We start from the raw sequence: 9,730 nt of genomic DNA on the forward strand, positions 1-9,730 counted from the left end.
GTAACTAAGGAATACCAAGAGAGGGAGAAATAGTCCCTCCCAGGGAAGACCCTCCCCAACAACTGGTTATCCAATACCAAGTGATCAGTTCTGAAATCATATGCATACAGGTTACATTATATGTACTAACCAAGTTGTATTTAGTATATATGGTTATGAGCCACCATGTGGATGCTGGGAACAAAACCCCGGTGTTCTGCAAGAACAAGTACTCTTAATCACTGAGCCACCTCTTCAAGCTCTAGTACTGGGATTTTTAAGTGCTTTTAATTCAAGATGGCCAATGTGGCAAAGCAATGCATTTGGGGGTGGCATGTGCTCTTTCAACACAATGGAGGAAAGATGTGATTAGAGCTGCAGGCTCAGCTCTAGGGAAGGTTGCCTATAATCTAGGTTCCCCTTCTTTTGTAATGGGTTTCTTTCCTCTCCTGCCATTTATTTCCAAACACTAACTCACCTGTTATCACTAGATAGATGTTGGCTACAGGTAGATTGTGGTAAACCAGGAGAACCTGTTGTGGCAAAGATGGACATTCTTGGTTCCAGGTAACTGATGCCCTGAGGCATGTAGGCTGTCAGGACTCCAGCATTTCAAGAGAACCCAGAAATTCTAGCTTTTATTCCAGAAATCCCAAATATGATAACTAATTAGGAGAAAGAAAAGTCAAAATCCTGTGTGTGAGCCAACATGGTTTTAAGTCTGGACTATACTACCCTTCTGGGAGTGAGTCCTCCTCAGAGTCCTCATTCCTTGGGTTATAGGCATGAGCCACCATGCCTGGCTTCAGGTTGAGTTAAGATTTCATGCAACCCAGCTGGCTCTGAATCTCTCATCTTCCTGCCTCTGCTTCCTCATTGCTGAGATCTCAGGAGCATGCCAGCATGCCTGGCTTATTCAGGGCTAAGGATCAAACTCAGGGCTTCATCTACTCATGAATTACTCTACCAACTGTACCGCTTCCTCAATCCCTAGCTTTTAGCCTAGTGCAGAATTACAGGCATTCTCTGACGACACAGCTCACTAGATGTATCATCCATTCCTAAGGGGAGAGGACAGTCATATTTTTTTAACTTTAATGAAGATCCTAGGATTAGGATTAAGGTTTAGTAGCTGATTAGTATATTCTCACTAAGGTCTTCCCTTGGCATAAACAAAAATTATGACTGTAACATAAAAGATTTATTGGATAATTTTTTTAACTGCATGATTAAAATTTATTCTAAACTGTTACAGTCCTTGTAACTGATAGGATATGTATAAATAAAAAATGTGTGTGTGTGTGTGTGTGTGTGTGTGTGTGTGTGTGTGTGTGTATTTAAATGTGAAATGCTCCCACGCAGGCTCGTGTGTTTGAACACTTGATCCCCAGATGGTGGCACTGTCAGAAAGTTGTGGAGCCTTTAGGAGGTGGCGTCTGGTTAGATGAAGTGAGTCACTGGGGTTGAGCCTTGAGGTTTTATAGGCTGGCTCCTCTTCCTGTTCTCTCTCTGCTTCTTGGCTATAGATGCAGTGTGACTAGCCACCTCATGCTCCTGCTGCCATGCCTGCCCCACCAAGAGGGGCCGGATCCCTGCTTAAACTGGGAGCTGAAATAAAGCCTTCCTTCCTTCCCTGAGTCATGTACCAGGTATTTTTGTCATAAAATGAGAAAGTAAATGCAATATGCTTCAGAATTCTATTTTGAGTTCTCTCTCTCTCTCTCTCTCTCTCTCTCTCTCTCTCTCTCTCTCTCTTGTTTTACTAGGGAGGGCACATACTAAACACTCTTCCACTAAACTATATCCATAGGCTTAAAATAATTTTTTTCAAATTTTCTTTCTTTCTTTAAGTATACTGTAGCTGTCTTCAGACACACCAGAAGAGGGCATTAGATCCCATTACAGATGGTTGTGAGCCACCATGTGGTTGCTGAGAATTGACCTCAGGACCTCTGGAAGAGAAGCCAGTGCTCTTACCTGCTGAGACATCTCAACAGCCCAAATAATTTTTTTTTTTTTGAGACACAGTGTCACTCAGTTGCCCGGGTCAGTCTTGAAATCATTCTGTGCCCAAAGCAGATCTTGTATTTTCATTTCCTCTTCCTTAGCCTTCCAAGCAGCTGGAAATACAGGCCCATTTATTATGGGCATATGTTTTTAAATTTACATAGTTTCATTTAGAAATGTTTTAACAATGCAGAGCAACTATACTTTCTAGAAAAAAGATGCTATTAGCTTAGACATCATCCGTTTACCATAAAAGGGAGGCGTGGAGATGATTCACAAAATGAAAGACATCAATGCTTGAGTGGGAGGAGCTTCCCAAGGATGCCACTGGCTCTAAACGAGAAATAGCCCTTGTCATCTACAGCTACTTTGCTGTCTCCATATGCTGGGAGGAGGACTTTGTCTCTGACTGTCACACTAAATGGCTGAATCTCCTCACCCTTCGTAGATCCTGATCCCACAGCTACTACTGATGCTTGCAATAGTTTTCCTAGACATTCTTCTAGAGGCATAATGCCACCATCAATCGCAGTTTCAACTGCACTGCGTTTAACAAATGCTCTGTTATAGTGGAGGAAGCACTCTGCTTGCCCTGACAGGAGTCACCACCACCACTGCTGTTGGAACTCTGTGCCTTTAGCTGCCATTGCCCGAAGACCCCATCAATCTGGCTGGAAAGGCTGGCTGCCTAGCACAGCCCAGCACACGGTGCTGTTGTTTTTAGGGAAGCAGGTTTAGTAAGATTGCTACTTGGGGGGCAGGATCACTGTTCCTTGCTAGGAAAATTTTCTGCAGGGATAGTACGATTTTTAAAGACCTCTTGAGATTATGTCTACTGTAAATAGATCTAGATATGATTTATTGCTATGAATATATATCTCCTACATGCTAATCTGCATAATAGCAAAGGGGAGAAGTTGAATTTTCCTTTTTCTTTTCAGTTTTTTTTCAAGACAGCGTTCCTCTGTGTAGCCCTGGCTGTCTTGGAATTCACTCTGTAGACCAACCAGGCTGTCCTTGAACTCGGAGATCTGCCTGCCTCTGCCTCCCAAGTACTGAGATTAAAGGCACATTCTCTTTCTCAAGGAATTAAAAAAAAAAAAAAAGCAAAAGTGAAAGTTTCTTTGCCAAAACATTATGAAAAAAGTACTAATATTTGAGATAATTTTTTTCTATCAATCTATATGTTTAACAGATATGTGTTGATTGTGATCTGTGTGATAACCCACATATCTTATATACCTTCAAGAACCTTTTATATTAGTGAGAAAAATATTAAGGACCCAGGCATAGTGGCACTCACCTTTAATCCCAGCACCAGGAAAACAGAGGCAGGTGAATCTCTGTGAATTTGAGGCCAGCCGGGTCTGCACAGCCAGCTTTAGGACAGCTACAGAGAAATAGAGAGACCATGCATTTCAAAAAAGAGAGAGAAAAATATGTCTTGCATATACATGAGTGATCGAGGCAACGTTGGGTTGGCTGCTGGGGGCTGGCAGCACTTGAGTCCTAGTGGCTGAGAAAAACCAGTCACTCACTCTTCTGAAAGGGGCAGAGCTTGGGCAAAGGCCTTAGGTGGGAAGGTTTTCAAAGAACAGACAAACCCATGTGGCTAAAGTGTAGTGACTCAGAGAGAGAGAGAGAGAGAGAGAGAGAGAGAGAGAGAGGAAGAAGAAGGAGGAGGAGGAGGAGGAGGCTGGGCAGAATGATAAGTGACATGTAGGCTTTGACAGACATCGGAGGAGTTTAAAGGGTTTAGACGAGAAAGTACTGTTTTCAAGAAGTAAGTACTGTCTCTTAAAGCACTGTGGAGAAGGGATGATTGCTGGACCAGTGCAGGGGCGGGGGATGGGGGGCATACACTGGTAAGAAAGGACAGTGTTGGTTGTGAGAGAGTGAGGTAGAGACAGATTGATTGAGTCTGGAGGTAGAACCCACAGGTGGATTAGATACGTGGGATGAAGGAGGGTCACAGCTGACTCACAAGGTTTCAGTTGAGCAACCAAGCACATACTGTTTCCTGAGATAAGGACGGAGAGAATGTAGAGTAGGTTGCAGAGAAATAGATGCTAAGACACAGTTAGGTGTCTAGAGATCTGTCAGGTAGTTTCTGGATCAGGGAAAAGGGTGTAGGTAGAGTTCTGAGTTGGGAGTTGGCTTATGGTGAGGGAAAGCCTGTCACATCTCTGTCAGCTAAGGGAGGAGTTCTGGAGCAACAGCTGTAGTTAGGAGACTTCTGGCAGACGTGACACACGAGCTCCAGGCTTCCTTGCTCACTGCCTGGCAGTATGACTACTGATGGAAACCATGACTCTGGCTCTCAGGTTGAGGTGGACTCTGAAGCAGGTAATAGCAGGAAGCTGTGAACTAAGCCCGCATCTCCCAGCTAGCCCGTGTCTCCCAGCTAGCTAAGCCCGTGTCTCCCAGCTAGGCCCTAGAAGCCAAGCTCCACATGCCCCAGGGATAGCTTTGTGTGGCAGCTGTACTAGTCAGACTTTGTGTCAGCGTGGCCCGTGTCTGAGAGAACAACTTAGGGGAGCAGAGGTTGATCTGGGCTCACGGCTTCAGAGCTGCTGGTTCTCCATGGTGGTGAGGGCATGGCAGAGCAGAACAGTTCACATCATGGTAAGAGTAAAAAGAGACAGGAAGAAGATAGAGAATGTCCATATGAAGAAACAGCCTCAGAGAAGTGGAAATGGAAGGCAGATTTACATAGAGTCAGAGTAAAAGAAGGGTGGGTACATAAAGGAAGGCTAGTGACCTAGATCAGCACGTTGTTCTTCAGTGACAACTTCCTGAGAGGGAGGATCAGGGGATGAGGAGTAAGCAGGAAGCCAGGACAACTTGGGAGCAGGAGGACTTGCGCAGTCTGGTGGCTCATGCAAGGAAGTCTATTAAGAAACACAGTGTTCTATTCACCGTTTGTAGGGGAAAGAGACAGAAGCAGCAGAAACCTATCACAGAGCAGGATGAAGTCAGCAGGAAGTAGCCAAGCAATGTTGCACAAAAGTGACTCAGGCTATCTCAGGCATCGTAGACCAGGCACACAGAGGCCTTGGGACTGATAACCAGGGCCCCTCTGTGGGGAAGACTTAGGTTCCCAGGATCCGACATATGAAGTTCCCCCAAGGCCCTGGCCCCAGGCTATTGCCACGCCTGTTCCTGGTTTTAGACCAGGAACTATGTTCCTTTTCTGTATATCAGGGCCTCAGGGAAAGTCTTGGGTTAGCCTGGCTCTAAACAGAAACTTTTCAATAAATTTCAACACTAGCAGGGCTGGCTCAGTGGTTAAGAGTACTTGTTCTCACAGAGGCTTAGGGTCAGGTTCCCAGTATCCACATGGCAGTAGTTCATAATTGTCCAAGACTCCAGTTCCAGTGACTCAGATGCCTGCTTCCGAACTTCTTGGGTACCAGGAATGCACATGATACACAAACTTACATGCAGGTTAAATATTTAAAATAAGATAAATAAATCTGAAAATGGAAGAGAACATGTTATGTTTTTCAAAGGATGAGAGTTTGACTCTCCAGCACCCACATCAGACATTCACACCTGTCTGTGATTCCAGACGCAGAATGATCCAATGGCTCTGGCCTCCATGGACACCTGCACTCGCATACACTCCCACAAACAGAAATGCACATGTATAGCCAGAAATAATTATTGAAAAGAATTATACAACACTTGTGAGTGGTGACTCATGCCTGTAAACTTAGTACTCAGGAGGCCAAGGCAGGAGGATTACCTCAACTATTTTGTAAATTGCTTTGTAATTTTTTTTTTTTTTGATACAAGGTCTTACCATGTAACTATGGCAGACCTAGAACTCACTATGTAGACCAGGCTGACGTTGAACTCAAGAGATCTGCCTGTCTCTGCCTCCCAAGTGCTAGGATTAAAGGCATGTGTGTGTGTGTGTGTGTGTGTGTGTGTATATATATATATATATATATATATATATATATATACATATATATATTTGGCAATTTTTGGTGTGAATTTTAAAATTGTACTTTACTTATTATTAGTATTAGTAGTATTAGTTTTAGGCGTGTGTGTGTGTGTGTGTGTATAAATATAAATGCTACAGTTTATAGGTGGAGGTCTTTCTTAGATAGAATTACTGCTTAGGGCTTTATTGCTGTGAAGAGATGCCATGACCAAGGCAACTCTTATAAAAGAAAACATTTAATTTGGGTGGCTTACAGTTTCAGAGGTTCAGTCCACTATCATAATTAAGGGAAGCATGGCAGCTTGCAGGCAGACAGGGTGCTGTAGAAGAACTGAGAGTTATATATTTTGATTTGAAGGCAGCAAGGAGGGAACTGGATTCCACAATGGGTAGAGTTTGAGCATAGGAGACATCAAAACCCACCTCCATAATGACACATTTCTTCCAACAAGGCTGTTCCTATTTCAATAAGGCCACACCTTCTAATATTGACACTCCCTATGGGCCAAGCATTCAAACATATGAATCTATGGGGGCCAAACGTATTCAAACCACCACAGTTACTATTGTTGTAATGGAACCCCGTGACCAAAAGCAAACTGGGGAGGAAAGGTTTTATTTGGCTTGCACTTTCACATTACTATTGATCATTGAAGGAAGTCAGGGCAGGCACTCAGTCGGGGCAGGAACCTGGAGGCAGGAAATGAAGCAGGGGCCATGGAGCAGTGCTGCTCACTGGCTTGTTCCTCATGGCTTATTCAGCCTGCTTTCTTCTAGAACCCAGAGCCATCAGCTCAGGGAGGCTTGCCTACAGCCTGATCTTGTAGAGACATTTTTCTCAATTAAGGTTCCTTCCTCTCAGATGACTCCGCTTGTATCTACCACCATGTGGCTGCTGGGATTTGAACTCAGGGCCTCCGGAAAAGCAGTCAGTGCTCTTAACCACTGAGCCATTTAAACATGTAGACAAGTTGAAAGAATTTTGTATTTATGTTACGACTTCTTTTTTGTAACCACATTTCTTTACTTAGTAGGAAGGGATTTTTACATTATGGGAGGTATTCTGGGGTACCATATTTACAGGCAGAGGGTAACGGGTAAGGAGAGGAATATCCAAAGACAGGGTGGAGCCATTGGGTAACAGGAACCAAGTCAGTATGAGCAAAGGGACTGCCTTTTAGGTTACACGTGTGCAGAAAGAGGAAAGGATTAGCACACCCGGAGGCTCTGCAGATTGGAAACTGAGATACGGTGAGTGTGCTGCTATTACCTAACCATCCACTCAGCTCAGTTCTTCCTTGTTAATGGAACCCAAATTTGGTGTGGGGGTAGCAATGTAGAAAGTAATTATGATTGACCCAAGCCAGTTGTGACTATTGCCTTCCCCTCTGTGGGACACTGGCTATCCTAGGATACCCGGAAGTGAAGAGAATGACTGGCAGGGCCACTGTGAAAGTCCTGTGGAAGAAAGGGAAAGAACTTTCTCAGAAAAGGCCCTTTGCTGCCTTGACTGCCCAGTTCCCCCCGACCTCCATGCTTCCTACTTTTGAGGTCAAGATTCATAATATCACCAGGAGTGTACATACTAGTGTATCCCTCTGATAGCATTTGAGAATTGGGAGCAGGAGAATTGGAGTTCAGGGTCATCCTTGGCAACACAGGGGCTAACCTGGGCTACACATGATCCAGCTCGTATAACCCCAAATAAAGAAAACAAACAAACAAACAAACAAACAAACAAACGTAATGAGTGACTTGGGTTGGGAGTGTAGCTCATTCTGAAAGCACTGTTCAATGTATGAGGCTTCAAGTTCCATCCTAGCATGACAACCCCTCACCTCAACAAAACCAGGAGACTGACCAAACTCACATAAGGAAGTTCTTAACTGAGGTGATGCAGGTTATCTGATAAAAATGAGAGGGAAGGGAGGACCAGAGGCACGTAACTGTGTGGGATGGACATGGAGGGTATGGAAGGAGGAGGATGGACAGAGATGCTGAAAGGTTGCTTGGCAGAGGTTATACTTTTGGGGCAAGTGACCTTAGAGATAAAGATCTGATGACTTTTCTCCCACAGCACAGAGAAGTGTTGTTTCAGATAGGGAGCACTTTGGCTTAATCCAAGGCTGAGTTTTTATCAGATGAGAGCACAATGAGCAATAAAGGCAAGGGAACGGATGCCTGTGTGGGAGCGATTTCATAGATCAACCACAGACATTGAACTGGGTTAGGAGGAGAAAAGTGATAGGATACCATTGATGCTAAAGCCTGAAGGAAGCCAAGAACGGTGGTATGTGTCTGCAATGCTGGCACTCAGCATGGAGGTGGAGCCAGGAGGATCAGAACTGAGCAATGTTATAGCTAACTTAGGATAGATGAGTCTTGTCTCAAACAAATGAATAAATGAATAAATAGACAAATAAGAATTAATAAGTAAAGAAGGAAGAAACAACATAAAGAGATTGCGTTTGTTTGTTTGTTTTTCCCCAGGAACCAACTAGACTGGGACAGACTCTCCTGTTTCCTCACAGACCTGCTTAATCAAAAGTTGTGTCTTGGGCTGGAGGGATGGCTCAGTGGTTAAGAACACTGATTGCTCTTCCAGAGGTCCTGAGTTCAATTCCCAGCAACCACATGGTAGCTCACAACCATCTGTAATGGGATCTGATGCCCTCTTCTGGTGTGTCTGAAGATAGCTACAGTGTACTCATATACATAAAGTAAGTAAATAAATCTTTTAAAAAAAAGTTGTGTCTTATCAGGATCTTCAGAGTCAGGGAGATGGCTCAGGGAGTAAAGGTGCTTGCTGCTCAGAATTCAATGCCTGGAACCATTAAAATTGCAAGGAGAGAACAGCCTACAAATGTTGTCCTCTGACCGCCCACTCAAATCATGCATTTACACACACACACACACACACACACACACACACACACACACACAATCTCAACAACAACAACACTTTTAAATACATCAAATGGTTTGTATATTCATGGGAGACTGAGAAGTAATGGCTTAGAGAACTTGATAACAGTGAAACATTGTTTCTTTTTTGCACTAAGGATATTGACAATAGGATTTTGCATGAATTATCTAGCCCTTGATTTACTCATTCACTTTCTGTAAAGGGCCAAGGATAATAATTTTCTTGTTCTATGATACTGGATGCTGAACATGCCAGAAAAGTACTCTACCACTGAGATATATGCCCAGTACTCTCATATTGTATTTTGAGATCATCTTGCTTAAGACCAGGCAGGTCTCAAACTTGCAATCCTCCTGTGCCAGCCTCCTGAGTAGCTGGGATTCCAGGTGTATGTTTGCCACTGCACCTGGCTCATAATTTGTGTCTTGAGAACTGAAAAAAAATTAATATCTTCTCAGATCTGCCATTGCAATACCATGGTAGTCAGAGATACTATGTAAAGATACTGTATATGTAATGTGTATACCTGGTAAATATGGCTGTATGCCAACAAAATTATCTACAAAAGCAGGCAGCAGGGTGATTTGGTCTCATAGCTACAGGAGGCTGACCTGTGAACTAGACCTTATTACAATTGTAAGTCTTAGCTCCCATAGAGTTTGCTGTTGAGGTTGTTGTTGTTGTTTGTTTGTTTGTTTTGTTTTTGTTTGCTTGTTTCTGAGTACTTAATGTGTCTGGAGTAGTAAGCAGTCTCTACTGTCTTCGTCCATCTTCGGAACACAAAGAGTTTGCCTTTGTAACCAACTGATCAGTTGCTGTCATGTTGAATCTTGGAAGAAAAATACAGAGGGGCATATTGTCAC

General features: G+C 43.6%; 1 pseudogene; it reads right to left on the minus strand.

Annotated features, from left to right (window-relative positions):
- Window positions 1-2,251: 2,251 nt before the first annotated feature.
- Window positions 2,252-2,588, minus strand: Gm32676 (annotated as a pseudogene).
- Window positions 2,589-9,730: the final 7,142 nt, after the last annotated feature.

This window comes from Mus musculus, chromosome 7, assembly GCF_000001635.26.
Source record: "Mus musculus strain C57BL/6J chromosome 7, GRCm38.p6 C57BL/6J".
Lineage (NCBI taxonomy): Eukaryota > Metazoa > Chordata > Mammalia > Rodentia > Muridae > Mus > Mus musculus.